Source organism: Rhinatrema bivittatum, chromosome 2, assembly GCF_901001135.1.
Source record: "Rhinatrema bivittatum chromosome 2, aRhiBiv1.1, whole genome shotgun sequence".
NCBI lineage: Eukaryota > Metazoa > Chordata > Amphibia > Gymnophiona > Rhinatrematidae > Rhinatrema > Rhinatrema bivittatum.
In genome coordinates, this window is record NC_042616.1 from 126351151 (window position 1) to 126364614 (window position 13464).

Here is a 13464-nt window from a genome sequence, read left to right on the forward strand (position 1 = left end):
ATTGAACTTTATATGATTTCTGTCTTACATTCCCATGCAACTGTCGTCATCAAGGAGTAATCCTACCTGACCTATGATGGGGGAATTGCTCTGTTAGTTTGGTCCCAGTGAGGATCCCGAGGCTTCTTCCATATCTGCCTCTTACCAAGCTCTGTCCATGCAGAGAGACACTGCCCTCCCCACCCCACCCCCATCCCCCTATCTCCTCATATGTACAAAGCAGGAGGCACTGCAGCACATGTTTTGCAATATTGTCAGGAGGTGCCTGGTGTGCATGACAGTGGTGTGTCTAGCTAGAAGGGTCTTCTACCCACCAAAGAAACCCAGGCCAGTTTCAAGCACCCAGTAAAACTATCATTAAAATAATTCAATGGCATCATTCAATCAGTTCTTCAATGTGAGAGTGAAGTGTGAGCTTTATACAGATGGGACAGAACCCACACATATATACCCTGCATCCACAACAACTCCAGTTATGGGTTCAGAACAAGGACATTTTCCCCTTACTACTCACCATACAAAAATATTCTAGTGTTATCTCAGTGACTGCACCACAATCTCCCTCTGCTGCCAAGAACATTGTGGAATAATTCAAAACCTTGCAAAGAATGCACACACAACCTATAGAGCGAACCAGAGCACCCCATTTGTCAGACTTAAACAGTAATAACCCCAGCTCCACTGGCTGCCAGTACAACAGCCTTTGAAATTTAAAGTCTTGACCTTTATATTTGAGGTACTAAAGCTTAGGGGCCCTAGTTACTTGAAGTATCTTCTCATGCCATGTATTCCAGCACGTCTGGTGGAAAACATTTTCTTTTGGTACCCACCTGCTGAATGACATTCCTTAGCTGGAAAGTTGAAATGGTAAGTGCCCACACGACCTTTGAGATCATGCACTCAAATGCTATTGCAATTGCCATCTTTAAGTTTTTGCAACCTTCCTAAAACTCTTCTCTGCTGCAAGTGCATTGCACAGAACTGAAATATCTATTCAGCTGCGGCAAGAACAAGATTATCTAGTGTTTCGTAAGCAATTGAAATCAGTTTTATTTTGCCAAGCTTATGACAATGTGATGCTTTAGTGTTCAGTTTCACATTAATAGTTGCAGAGATAAAGTGCTATACATATTTAATTTTATATAATTTTACTGAGCTTGAATACTAATTGTTTTAATCTGTTTTTATTTGATGTGTTATGTGTGTGTCTTTTTTTAATTTGTAATATTGTAATCCACGTTGAACAATGTGGAATCATGGAATATAAGGTGAGCAGCCCCTACTAGACAATCTAGAACCCTGATTGCTTCTTCCAGAAATGTTTGGTGGTGATAGGAGCAAGTTGCAGGGATTCCTACACCAATGCAAGCTATAATTTCATCTTTATCTACATCTATATTCATATTCATTGGAACTGCTCAAGGTAGATTTTATGATTAGCTTGCTCACAAAGAAGGCCCTGGTATGGATAACTCCATTTCCGGAACAGGAGCTGATGAGTAAAGTGGCCGGCGCCATCTTTAAAGATGGTGCAGGCCATCCAGTGCTCCTACCATGTGACAGGGGCCAGCCAATGGCATGGATACCCTGTCACATGGTAAGGGCAAAGGGGCATCGGCGCCATTTTTTTAATTTTTTTAGAACAGCTGATGCGGAGAAATCTCTCCCCGAGGCCCCCCTGGATCTCTCCTCTCCCCGAGGCCCCCCTGGACCACCAGGTAATTTTAAAAGGTTTTGGGGGGGTCGATTTAACGGGTCGGGTGTTTTTTTTTTGGGTTTTTTTTAGCAGCGCGGGCCTCCCTAGCGATGTGAATCAGAAACGATTCCAATTCACATATCTTAACGATCAGATTCCCCCCCCCCAGCCGAATCTGATCGTTAAGACGATCTGGCACACGATTCACATCTCTATACAATAGTGTAAAAAATCAACAAGATATCCTGTTAGTGCAGAAATCTATAAAAAACTCAGAGGAGAGAATCAAAGTTCTTGAAGAGAAAGAGAAAAAAAACTTGGAATTTCATGCAGCCGTGGCAAAAGACTGCTTTATTAGCACGGCGTATAAAGACTTTTGAGAACAATACCAAACGTTTAAATTTACTTTTTATAAACTTCCCTAGAGTTGTGGGGGGAAGTATCTTTGAGTACTCTTCAAAAGTTTCTTAAAGAAGTCTTAGGCTTCGAAGAAACTGATATTCCTAATATCAACGTTTGTTATTTCCTTCCTATGAGAGTTTCAAATTTAAATACGCCAGATTTACCATTTTTTCCTCCATGAGTCAGTCCTTCAATTTTTCAAAAGAAACAGGGAAAACTTTGGATGATCATGGCAAAAGAATAAAACAACTTGAAACACAATGTTGATCAGCTTCAAAACAACTATCAGCTTTGCAAACCACTGGATCAGCCTTTATGAAAGACTCCTTAATTATGTATAGAAAAATGGAGGGTCTTGAAAACGCTATGAGAAGGAAAAATTTAAGATTTTTAAATTTCCCTTCACTAGGTTGTTATGAGCCCAAGAGTTATTTGGTAAATATATTAAAGAAATATTGGGTATCACTAAAGATCTAATAATATCCAAGATGTATTACATTCCGGTAAAAAAAAAAAAAAGAGAAGCAGTGTTACCAGAAGGGGAAATGGAAGCGTTAATTACAAAGAGTCCTAATTTAATGGCCTTTCTTGAGGCATCAGTGGATGACATCCAGTTCAGGTCCACTTTAATAGTGGAATTCAGTCTGGAACAAGATAAAAATACAGTACTGCAGAAGTACTTTAGAAATAAAGAATTTAGCTTTTGTGGCCAGAAAATCCAGGTGTTATCTGACGTATCGAAGGATACTCAAGCAAGACGAAAGCAGTTCCTTTTATTAAGACAGAAGGTATTAGCCCTAGGGGCATCCTTCTATCTTAAATTTCCCTGAAAGTGCTTAGTCACATATCAGAATAATAAGTTTGTTTTCCAGGAACCAAGTCATCTTGAGAGTTTTCTTATAGATAAAGGTCAGGACAATGTTATAACTTCTGAAATTGGGAATGATTGACTGGTATAAAAATTGTAATCTCTTCTCCTTAATGTACTCATTGCTTTGAGTTAATTTCTTATGATGTTTATCTTTGGATGGCTCCCCATAAAGTGGGCTGGTTATGTTTGGTTTATATATGAATATTATTAATGTAAAAGTATCTTCTTTTGAAATTTGCTGTATAAACCAATCTTTTTCTTTTTTCATGTGCATTGTTAAAATGACAAGAAATTTAATAAAGTATAAATTAAAAAAAAAAAAAAAGAAGTCTTAGGCTTCGAAGAAACTGATATTCCTAATATCAACGTTTGTTATTTCCTTCCTAGGAGAGTTTCAAATTTAAATACGCCAGATTTACCATTTCAGGGAAACCTTACAAATTTCTTAGAAAACTCAGATCAAGTAATAGATTGGGGCACATTATTAGTTTCCTTTATAAGTTACTTGGACCTGAATAAGGTCATGAAGAAATATTTCTCAAAGTATCCCATCTCATTCTATGATAAACCTGTTAAGATTTTCCCTGATCTTGCTTTAAATACTCAGCTACGGAGAAAAGAGTTTTTAGTTCTCCGACAGGAGGTTATTTCTTTGGGATTCTCGTTCGCGCTGAGGTTTCCATGTAAATGTTTGGTTAAAAAACCAACAGGATACATTTGTGTGTTTTATGCCTGAACATCTGAAAAGTTTTATTGAGCAAAGGAAAATTAGTCACTTCGTCCCCATTGTCTAGCTAAGAATATATAGTGCAGGATGCTATGTTAAGCCTTTTTCTGTGGATTTAATTCTTGAAGTGAATTCCCTATTGGTTGTTTATCTTAATGCCTCTTTTAGGGATTTGCTGGTGTAAGTACTAATTACTATTGATTATATAAAGTAAGTTTTAGAGTTCGATTTATAAATTGATGTGATGGAAGTAATCTATGTTTGTGAAATGGAAACTCTATTTGTGTTATGTTATTTTTTTCTTAGAACTGTTATAAATGGAAAATAAATAAAAATAGATAATTAAAAAAAAAATGAAAAGAAAGAAAGTGATTGAATATGCCATGGCCAGTTTAGCGAATGATCTAAACTGGAATGAAGCAGTCCTGTGTGTTCGCTGCTGATGGGAATTAATGGTCCATATCAAGGATGAATTGGCCTGGCTACAACCCCCAGCCAAGCTAGAAGCCTTGCTCACTTTGGCTGTAATTTTCAAAAGCATTTACATGCTTAAAACTGGGTTTTACATATATAAATGCATTTTACTATGTAAGTGGGCTTTTGAAAATTGCTACAATAGTATTCTACATTTACATGCATAAGTCTTTTGAAAATTCAATTGTCAGTGCACAAGAATCAAGAGATGCTTAGGAGAATGAAGCCAAAAGAAAGAAAGAGAGCTACAAACCATGAGAGGATAATTAGACCCCATCAACAGAGCACTAATCTTTGAGGAGCCCATGCTGGTTTATGGCATGAAACACCACCTCTCTGAAAAAGAAATAGTAGTATCATCAAGAGAGTGGGCTCTCAGGACACTTTTTAAATACTTGCCAAAGTAGACCTTAGAATAAGGGTCATTCCCAGCAGGAAAACACAGATTTCTTGCTCCAGAGGAAACTAGTCAGGAAGTACTTTCCCTCTGAGTATCAATACTCTCCTGGGGACATGTCTCTCTCTTGTTACTATTCCAGTCCAGCTTTCCTGGAGGAAAAATTGAATCCCAACTCTAGACATGATTGACTCTAGAGCATCTCTTTGTCTCCTGGACATCACGTTCACTCAGCAACACCAGGTCCCGATGTGAGGGAAGGGATTGCACATCAAGGTAGATACAATTGAGGCTCACTCTTATCGTCGTCAGGACCTGTAACCACTGATACTGAATCTCTCGTTTTAACCATGATACAGAATTGCCAGAAAATGCTTTGTATTTTACCTCATCAGAATGCCACATTTTCTGGTCATTCTAGATCTTCCCTGTTTGGAACAACATGAACCACACATCAATTGGAAGATCCAGCAGGTGATGTTCCCATCAACTTATTGCCAGCAGAATTGCATGCCTAATGAAGAGGCCCAGGAAGGTAAGGTCCAAAGATGAAAATCCAGGCAATCTGTATTGTCTGGTAGTCAAAGATGAGGTTGCACAATTGCCAGAAAAGTATGAGACATACCAAGTTGTTTTTAAATTTAAAAAAAAAAAGAGCTGTCACCCCTGCATAGACCATATGACTGCTCCATAGATTTGCAGCTGGGGCATAAATCCCTTTTAGAAGAATTTATTCTTTATCAGAGACAGAACTGAAAGCCTCTATGAATACTTAAAGGAAAACCTGAAGAAAGGATTTATTCAACTTTATAGCAGGGGTGTCCATCTTCTTTGTGCCAAACAAGGTCATTTCTCTACCGCTTTGTGTTGACTTTCAGGCCCTGAATGCCATAACTATTAGCAATCATTAACCTCTGCCTATTATCAACAAACTGACTAATGTATTTCTCCCTTGCCGCCCCAACTCTTTGGAACTCCCTCCCACCAGATCTCCGCACAGAAACATCCACCCCAAAATTCAAAAAGAAACTAAAAACACTACTTTTTCAACAAGCCTACTCCCCCCCCCCCCTCCTCTTGATGTATGAAAACCTTTGTCCTTTGAACTGATGACTCTCTTGTAAATATTTTGTACATTATTATTATTAATGTGTTCAATTTGTCCCTTGCAATACCTGTTTTACTTTTAATTTTTTAGTTCTTGTTCCATGTAAAGGCACCGCCTATTAGTTCTGAGTTATATGTACACCGATACAATGTGCAAACGGCTGTCGGTATATAAAAAATGTTAAATAAATAAATAAATATACCTTTTATTGATGTATATGACGTTGTGAACCGGTATGATTGTATCAGAATATCGGTACATAAAATCAAAGAAATAAACTGCTAGAATGCCTCCAGGTAGCGCAAATATTTACTAAGCTTGATTTGAGGGGAGAATATAATCTTGAAAGGATCACAGAAGGAGATGAGTGGAAAACTGTTTTGAACATGCTATGGTCATTTTGATTACCCTGTTTTGATGTTTGGATTAAGAAATGCTCTTACTACTTTTCAAAGCTTGGTGAATGAAATATTTCATGATCCGTTGGATCAGAATGCGGTTATCTATCTGGATGACATTGTGATATTTTCCGAAGATCCAGCAGAGCATGATCCAGTGGGTTTTGGCTTGATCGTGTATTTTGAATCCTTGCTAGTGTATATTTAAGTTACTGTAGTTTGTTAATTTTTACAAAAGCTGCTTTTCTCTGGGTCTAGTGAGTCACAGGGCATTCCTGGGGGTCATAAGGACTACTTATAGGTGCCTTTACACAGACACATACATTCAATGAGCTTGTGGCTAAATAAGTTGAAATTTAATTTGCGAGCCATAATATAGATTGATTTCATGCTTACATTGTTCTTTTCTTCTGCATTTCTGTGTTTGTATGGTTTGAAATCTTTTTATATATTTGTCTTAGCTTGATAGTATCTTTTGAATCCTTGCTAGTGTGTATTTAAGTATCTTCATTTATTAATTTAAAAAAAAGGGATGGTATCTACAAACGTTGTTTGTTCACTCCTACCCTACTCCACCCACCCCTAGGGTGTTTTTGGAAGAACTATTTAAGTGAATAATATAAGACCTAAGTAATAATCTAACAACTTGTATATTAGTGACTATTAGCAGAATGTCTTTTATTCAGTGTAACATTTATGATACTTATGTCCCAAGGTCTACTATTTGGAGACTCAAAGATTATCCAATTTGCTTTCAACTGTTCAATGAAAAAGCAGGTGACACATTTGAGAGAGAAATTGTTCAGGTTTCAAAGATCCTCCCTTATCTTGCAACATCCAGAATATCTCCCCTGTCTCCCACATAGGATTCAGAAACCCAAGAATAAATGGTTTACACCGGGCTCTGGTAGAACAAGTCATGTGACTATATGACGCCCAATATCCCCAAATGTAAAGCATCCTGAATCTTCACTCTCACTTCCACAGAGAAGTCAGACATCCAGGATTCAGAAACCCAGGAATAAATGGATTATAGTAGGCTCTGGCAGAATAAGGCCTGTAATGGCGACATCCACTGTTATCCTTGCATAATACATTTTCAGCACTGGATAACAAAGAAGCCCCAGCAATAGAAAATGAAGTGATGTATGAAAGGGATATAGTCACCCAGTGTACTCTTAATCATTACTAAATGTCATAAAAGCAAGCTTCTTCTCTTAGGAGTCTTGGTTATCAGAGGAACCAATTTGGGAAATCATTTGAAGGGGTCGCAAGAGTTAAATGCTTTCCAGGATCCTCAGCCAATAGAAATACCAACCAGATAGTCAATGCAATTACAAAAGAAAGTAGAGATTCAGATATCAATATTATCATCCATCTGGGGACCATTGAACTTGTAGAAATGGTATTCTTGAAGCACAGAAAGATTTTAAAAATTTAGGGAAGAAGATTAAACACATGGCAAAGACCACTGCCATTTCAGAAGTATTACCTGTTCAAGGAAAGGGGAAAGAGAGACTTTTCCATATAAATAACTTCAATTTCTGGCTTAAAAAATGGTGTAAAGAAAGTGGTTTGCTCTTCCTCAATCCAATTCTCTAGTCACTGAATCAAAAAAATCAATCAGACCCTTCCCCTGGTGAATCCATGCTGCCTTGGGTCCAGCACACTATCAGATTGTAGATAGTTCAATATCCATTCTTTCAGCAGAGTCTCCATTAAGTTTCCCATCACGGAGGGTGAGGTCTGTAGTTTCCAGCCTCCTCTCTGCTCCCACTTTTGTGAAGCAGTACCACAACGGCTCTTCTCCAATCTCGTGGCACCATTTCCATTTCCAGGGACCTATTGCTCCTCATGAACACAGCAATCCTGCTATGCATGGCTCTATGTATGTGCCATGATTGTGCAGGTTCTCTCATACTTTCTGTCTACTGCTATGCAACAGTTGCATCACATAGGATGAATTTTAAGAGTTGTTCACGTAAAAAGGCCCATAAACGTAAGTCTGGAGGGTGGCCAATGTAACCCCAATACTTAAACAGGGCTCCAGGGGCGATCTGGGTAACTATAGACCAATGAGCCTGACTTCAGTGGTGGGAAAAATAGTGGAAACTATTCTAAAGATCAAAATCGTAGAGCATATAGAAAGATATGGTTTAATGGAACACAGTCAACATGGATTTACCTAAGGGAAGTCTTGCCTAACAAATCTGCTTCATTTTTTTGAAGGGATTAATAAACATGAAGATAAAGGTGAACTGGTAGATGTAGTGTATTTGGATTTTCAGAAGGCGCTTGACAAAGTCCCTCATGAGAGGCTTCTAAGAAAACTAAAAAGTCATGGGATAGGAGGTGATGTCCTTTTGTGGATTACAAACTGGTTAAAAGACAGGAATCCGAGAGTAGGATTAAATGGTCAATTTTCTCAGTGGAAAAGGGTAAACAGTGGAGTGTCTCAGGGATCTGTACTTGGACCGGTACTTTTCAATATATATATAAATGATCTGGAAAGGAATATGACAAGTGAGGTTATCAAATTTGTGGATGATACAAAATTATTCAGAGTAGTTAAATCACAAGCGGATTGTGATATATTACAGGAGGACCTTGCAAGACTGGAAGATTGGGCATCCAAATGGCAGATGAAATTTAATGTGGACCAAGTGCAAGGTGTTGCATATAGGGAATAACCCTTGCTGTAGTTAGGAGCTACCACCAAGGAAAAAGATCTAGGCATCATAGTGGATAATACTTTAAAATTGTCGGCTCAGTGTGCTGCAGCAGTCAAAAAAGCAAACAATGTTAGGAATGATTAATAAAACGGAAAATGTCATAATGCCTCTGTATTGCTCCATGGTGAGACCGCACCTTGAATACTGTGTACAATTCTGGTCAGCACATCTCAAAAAAGATATAATTGCGATGGAGAAGGTACAGAGAAGGGCAACCAAAATGATAAAGGGGATGGAACAGCTCCCCTGTGAGGAAAGACTGAAGAGGTTAGGGCGACAGCTTGGAGAAGAGATGGCTGAGGGGGGGGGGGGGGGGGGGGATATGATAGAAGTCTTTAAGATCATGAGAGGTTGTGAATGAGTAGATGTGAATCGGTTATTTACACTTTCAAATAATAGGACTAGGGGCATTCCATGAAGTTAGCAAGTAGCACATTTAAGACTAATTGGAGAAAATTCTTTCACTCAATGCACAATTAAGCTCTGGAATTTGTTGCCAGAGGATGTGGTTAATGCAGTTAGTGTAGCTGGGTTAAAAAAAGGTTTGAATAAGTTCTTGGAGAAGTCCATTAACTGCTGTTAATCAAGCTTACTTACGGGCCGATACTGTAAGGTGCGGTAGAAAGAGGTGCGTTAGGGCCAGGCGCACCCGCGTTTGCCGCATGCACAGTCTGGATCACATACCGCTCGATACTCTATTTAAATGGCATGCAAATGCAAGCCGCGTCCATGAAGCGCAATCCATTTTACTGAATAGGCGCTATACAGCGCCTATTCAGTATCCTGGGTGCGCTGGTACCTGTCATTTCAAATGACATTTGAAATGACAGGTACCAGGAAGTGGATCCCAATTTTAACCAAAAGAAAACCTAAAATCCCCTCCTCCCGAAGCAAGGCACAGGACGAAAAGTGACTCGACATGTAAAGTATTGTGAATAAGTGTAACCAAAGTTAACTTACTTTTTCTTTCTTTCAGCCCTCTCTGCCCTCCTCCGGAGGCGCGCACCGCGGCTCCCCTGCCTCCCGGGGGCAGCCGGCGGCAAAAGCGGCTTCCAGCGGCCCCCGCCAGCTAAGACGGATGAACGTACGCCCGCAGTGTACGGGCGCTCAAGCCAGCGAAAGCACATGAACGGGCGTGCGTGACGTCATGCGCTTCGCTGGCTTGAGCGCCCAAATTGACGGGCCCCCAAGTCAGCGAAAGTGTAAGAACGGGCATCACACTTCATACGCTTCATACACTTTCGCTGACTTGGGGGCCCGTCAATTTGGGCGCTCAAGCCAGCGAAGCATATGAACGTACGCCGTGACGTCACGCACGCCCGTTCATGTGCTTTCGCTGGCTTGAGCGCCCGTGCACTACGGGCGTGCGTTCGTCCATCTTCGCCGCTGGAAGCCGCTTTTGCCGCCGGCTGCCCCCGGGAGGCAGGGGAGCTGCGGTGCGCGCCCCCGGAGGAGGGCAGAGAGGGCTGAAAGAAAGAAAAAGTAAGTTTACTTTGGTTACACTTATTCACGATACTTTACGTGTCGAGTCGCTTTTCGCCCTGTGCCTTGCTTCGGGAGGAGGGGATTTTAGGTTTTTAGGTTTTCTTTTGGTTAAAGTTGCTTCGGGAGGAGGGGGGGGAGAGGACTGGGGCTGCCCCGGAGACCGGCACCCATGGACGCGGCCAGGGCAGGTGAGCGGGGGCTGGGGGAAAGTTTGCCGTCTACCCTTACCCCTGCCTCTAACGCAGGGGTAAGGGTAGGCGGTAAGTTAGCAGGTTAAAGACGCGGCTAAACTGCAGGTTAAAAAGGCGATAGGCGGGGCGCGCGTTACTGAATGGGAGGGAATAGCTAATCCGATCATTTACATCTCATATACATGCCACAGACGGAAAGGGTTAACCGTTGTTTTAAGGAAGCGGTAAAAATGGGTTAGAAGGTATAGTGAATCGCAGGTTGGACTAACGCGGCCAAATTGTGAGTAGAAAGCGGGTTAGAAGCAGGGTAACCGCAGCCGCACTTTACTGTATTGGCCTGTTAGGGAATAGCCACTGCTATTAATTGCATCAGTAGCATGGGATCTCTTGGTGTTTGGGTAATTGCCAGGTTCTTGTGGCCTGGTTTGGCCTCTGTTGGAAACAGGATGCTGGGCTTGATGGACCCTTGGTCTGACCCAGCATGGCAATTTTTTATGTTCTTAAGTATATAGAACGAGCATAAGCAACTTGTATTTTAAACTGGCAAATTGTGTGTGTATATGCGTGTCCACCCACAACAGAACATGTGAAAAAAAAGGGGTGGATTTGTGGCGGGGCATTGGTACTCTAGGGCAAGGACAACATTAACACACATAAATCCCAGTTTTAAATCCAGCAGTAGTGCAGATCCAGCTGTTACCTGCTCATATTTACTTCTGCTCTTTTTTCAAGTGTATGTCAGAATAAAACTTGTTATAGCCAACAACTGACTGGGTGAGTGGTCTGGGTAAAGTGCGGGGGAGGGGGCAAGGGTGTAGACTGAAGAACCAGAGGGGTCTTAATGACCTAGAGGTAGACTGGGCAAACTAGTGGACTAAATGGTCAAACTGGTTATTTCCTTCTCGCGAGCATGTTTAAAATGTGCTCATCTGCACATGTAAGAGCCAAGTCCTAAGGAAAGATACACTAGTAACATTTCCTCGCATAACTGCTTAAAATTAGGAGCACGTGTACACGCACACAACTGCACGGATGATATAAAATTCCTGCGTATGTGTTCTGGAGCCCACTTACGCCTTATGTGGGCGCGCATATGCGATCATAGCCTATTATTAAGGTATTAAGTTAAGCAGCTCCTGCAGAGGGTGTGAAGAAAGGAGCAAGCAGGTTTAGAGACTCCTTCACAGGCATTACAATTCCTGTGGCAGTCTTTTACCTGCTCACCCTCTGCCTCCTCCATGGCTTGCTTGCATTAGCTGTATAGTCCTAAGCCACAACTATCCAAACACTGAGCCTGCTGCAAGAAGAAACCTTGACAGCTTGCCTTTGCCTTCTATCAAACAGGCACTTGGCAGCACTGCATGCTGTGGCAGCATTATCGGTGGGTCTGGATGAGGAATGATATGTTTTTCAGTGCCAGCAGCATCTCTCTCGCTCTCTCTCTTGCATTCTGCAGTATAGACTAAGCAGTTTAGAAATAGCTTTGCAGAGTTAGTGCAAGAGTGGGACCCTGGCCCAATCCTCTGTGCAGATGGTGCAATGTCAGGAAAAGGACAATGCCATCAACATAGACATACCTGGGAACTTTTGATTTCCAGTCACCCTGAGATTACTGTGTGAATGCAGGGGGGACGGGCAGGGGCAAGGGACCAGATGTGTACAAACTTATTCTCGTACACGCACACATTAATACTCATATGTTCATGATCACTGTCCATACACACACACACACACATTCTTACATGCTCTCATTCTCTGACACATTCTCAATGTTCACTTACAGCTTCATTCCTCTCATTTTCCCACATGCACACCCCCCTCACACACATGCTCGCTACTCATTTCTCTCCCTCTTCCACACTCACCCTCACACCCATGTTCATTCACACTTTCACTTCTCTTCCTCTTACACAAACACACACATTCTCAAAAACATGTTCTTTCCTCTTCCCCTTGATATATTCCCTCCCCCATGCACACACCCATTCGCATATATGCGCGCAGGAGGGCACAGACATAACTCCATTTCTAGATCTGCTGCTGAGGTTCTTGTCCTCCTAGGGGACTTGACTCTGCCTCCTGGTTTGCTACTGGAGTCCATGCCTTTCTGGGATCCTCAACTGTCTGTGGATCTCCACTGGGGTCCCCTTTTTTCTGCTGCAGTTCACTTAAATGGTAGCATGCTCTTTTTTTCTCCACTCTCCCCCATTTAAATTTCTTGTCCTCGACAAAATGCCTTTCTTGCATGCACCTTCCCTTTAGAGCAAAGTCTCAAGGCATTCCTTCATTCTTTTTGGGTAATAGGCAGTCACCTGTTTGTGTGCTTTCATCAAGAGGACATTTACAGGGTTTCCAGGGCTATCGTAAGTCAACCTTATTGTAGGCTTCACAGTCCTGCCTGTCTTGGGCTCTTGGGGTGGCAGTGGAACCAGTTCCTCATCATTTGTAGTTTCTGATTCTCTCTATGGGTGGGTTTTATCTGTGCCCCCTGCTTCCCCTTCTTGTCCAGGGGGGTTTATCCTTCTCTTTTTCCACCTGTACCACCCTCAGTCCTATCTTTACTCTGGGAGGCTTCTTGAATTTCTCTCTCTTGAGTTTATACTTTGGGAGCTGTCTTACTAAGTCCCCATCATGTATCTGTCTGTAGGGGTACAGTCTCCCCAGTTGGCTCCCAGATGACCCTCATATTTCCCCCACCAAACTCTTCTGAATCCTCTCTATCATACCCACTATGTCTTTCTTCCAGTGGATACTCAGGGGTTCCTACCAGTTTCTTTTGGGGATTACTGTCAAATATCCCAATGAAGTTGAATCTCTGGCTTTACTGTTCCTCTCCTTTTTGGTTGGAGTTGAGGGGGATTCAGCTACAGCTAGAGTTCCTCTGGGGGACTGCCAACCAACAAATGGGCAGGAAGTGGTTTCTGTGTACAGTTTTTTATTGGTCCTTCACCCCTTTCTGGCCTTACCCAGTAAACAAGTAAGT